Here is a 2,856-nt window from a genome sequence, read left to right as displayed (position 1 = left end):
TGCACTTCCCAAGGTTACCAAACAAACATGCATCACGTAGAGCAATAAAAACAGCACGTAAATGTTCCAAATGTTCTTCCAAAGATTTGCTATAAATCAGTATATCATCAAAATAGACTACCACAAATCGTCCAATGAAAGCACGTAAAACATCGTTCATTAGTCTCATGAAAGTACTAGGTGCATTAGTTAACCCAAAAGGCATGAATAACCACTCATATAAACCAAACTTAGTTTTAAATGCAGTTTTCCATTCATCTCCCAATTTCATACGAATTTGATGGTATCCACTACGCAAATCAACTTTGGAGAATATTGTAGAGCCACTCAATTCATCAAGCATATCATCTAGCCTAGGAATAGGATGACGATAACGAATAGTAATATTATTAATGCCTCTACAATCAACACACATACGCGACGTACCATCCTTTTTAGGCACTAGTATAATAGGAACAGCACAAGGACTAAGAGATTCGCGTATATAACCTTTGTCGAGCAGCTCCTGTACTTGACGCATAATCTCCTTCGTCTCCTCTGGATTGGTACGGTATGGTGCATGGTTGGGTAGCGATGCACCGGGAATTAAGTGAATTTGATGCTCAATCCCTCGAATAGGTGGTAATCCCGGTGGCACGTCTTGTGGAAAGACGTCAGCGAACTCCTGCAAAATGTTAGTGACAGCAGGGGGCAAAGAGGAAGGCACGTCCTCGAATGAAAATAATGCCTCTTTGCACACAAAAGCATAGCAAACAGATTTGCTGAAATCTAGTTCATCAATATCAGATTTTGTGGCAAGTAAACATGCACTTTTCAATTTAATTTCAGAAACAACACTAGATGGTTTATTATTAGGTTTCATTTGTTGCTCAAATTCCTTTGCCACAATCTGATTTTCACTCTTATTTTTCTCCTGTTTTGCTTTATTAGCTCTATTAATGTCATCTTTCAAAATGGAATCAGGAGTCATAGGAAGCAAAGTAATATTTTTATCCTTATGAACAAGAGTATACTGATTGTTTCTACCATGGTGTACAGAATTTTTATCAAATTGCCATGGTCTACCTAGTAATAAGGAACATGCTTGCATGGGTACCACATCACAATCAACATAATCAGCATATGTAGAGATACTAAAATGCACACGAACAGTACGTGTTACCTTAACCTTGCCGCTGTTGTTGAACCATTGGATGTAGTAAGGATGTGGATGTGGTCTTGTGGTTAGAGATAGCTTCTCCACCATCTCCATGCTAGCTAAGTTGTTACAGCTCCCTCCATCTATGATGACGCGAACAGAACGTTCCTTCACAACTCCCTTTGTATGGAACAAATTATGCCTCTGATTTTGCTCTGCTTGTGTGACCTGCACACTCAAAACACGTTGAGCAACTAAACATTCATACCTGTCAGCGTCTTCAGGAGCCATGTATTGCGTCTCATTCTCAGAATCATCTCCACCATGTTCTTCACGTGTAATAAGAGCCAAAGTCTCCTCATCATAGTCACTATCGGACTCATACCCACCATCCTCAGTAGCAATCATGACACGCTGAGATTTGCATTCTCTCGCAAAATGTCCTCTTCCCTTACAACGACGACAAATAATATCACTTGGGTGCCCTGTCGATGCCATGGAAGAAGAAGAGCTCTGCGCAGGCCCGGCAGGTGTGCTCTTGGCAGAGAGTGGTGGTTGTGCCTGCTTTCTTGTATCACGGCTGGAGGTGGCACCTGATGGAGGTGATGGTGAAGTGGAAGTAGAAGATGCACGCGGTGTCCATGATGAAGGTTGACCTGCAGAAAAGTTAGTTCGCGCCAATGGCTGTCGATCCTGCACTTCACGTTCAGCTTTACAAGCAAGATGGAATAAACGAGTGATATTATTATAATCCTTATACTCTAGAATGGTCTGAATCTCTTTATTTAATCCACCCATAAAACGTGCAAGCATAGCTTCATTCTCCTCAACAATACCACATCTAATCATGCCAGTTTGTAATTCCTGATAATATTCTTCTACAGAATTTTTCCCTTGTCTTAAACGCTGCAATTTTTGAAGTAATTCACGTTGATAATATGGTGGAACCCAACGAGTACGCATAGCAGTTTTCAAAGCAGCCCAAGTAGCTGGAACAGGATATAATCTACAATGTTCAGACCACCAAACACATGCAAAGCTAGTGAAAGCACAAACAGCAGCAGGAACATGTCTCTCCTCAGGATATTGTAAACATGTAAATCGTTGTTCAGTTTCTAACTCCCAAGTAAGATATATATCAGGAACATATCTACCCTCAAATGGTGGAATATTCAATTTCAGTTTAGGGAGATGGTCATGATCTCGTACCGGAGGTGGTGGTGCCGGCCTACCGTTGCGAATATATACCTGAGGTCGACCTGCTGGTGGTGGTGCTGGTGGCTGCACGTAGTTCTGATTTTGATCAACCTCATCCTCATAATCGCCCGCATAATCGTCATCCTCCTCAGCCGCCGCAGGAGCAGGAGCCAAAGAAGCATCAACAGTAGGTGCAGCAGCACCCGAATTTTGACCAATCTCAATTGGAACGCGCTGTGCCCGTCCCACTTGATTTGGAAGGCGGCGTTGGAGATGTGGTTGTTGTTGTTGTAGAGGTGCGACATGTGCAGCCTGTGGTGGTTGGGGAAGACGCTTGAGTAATTCAGTAAACTTGTTATCCAGCTTTGTCTCGAACGACTTCTCCACGGCATCTATCTTCTCCATAGCCTCTTCAAATCTGTTTAGCACATCTCCCACCTGGCCACTCATCATTTGCTGAAATTTATCATGCAACTCCTTGTTCGTCATGTTCTCCCAATCAGTCTCATCGGCGTGTGAAC

Source organism: Aegilops tauschii, chromosome 3 (assembly GCF_002575655.3).
Source record: "Aegilops tauschii subsp. strangulata cultivar AL8/78 chromosome 3, Aet v6.0, whole genome shotgun sequence".
In the NCBI taxonomy this organism is placed as follows: domain Eukaryota; kingdom Viridiplantae; phylum Streptophyta; class Magnoliopsida; order Poales; family Poaceae; genus Aegilops; species Aegilops tauschii.
Note: the sequence above shows the minus strand (reverse complement) of the source record.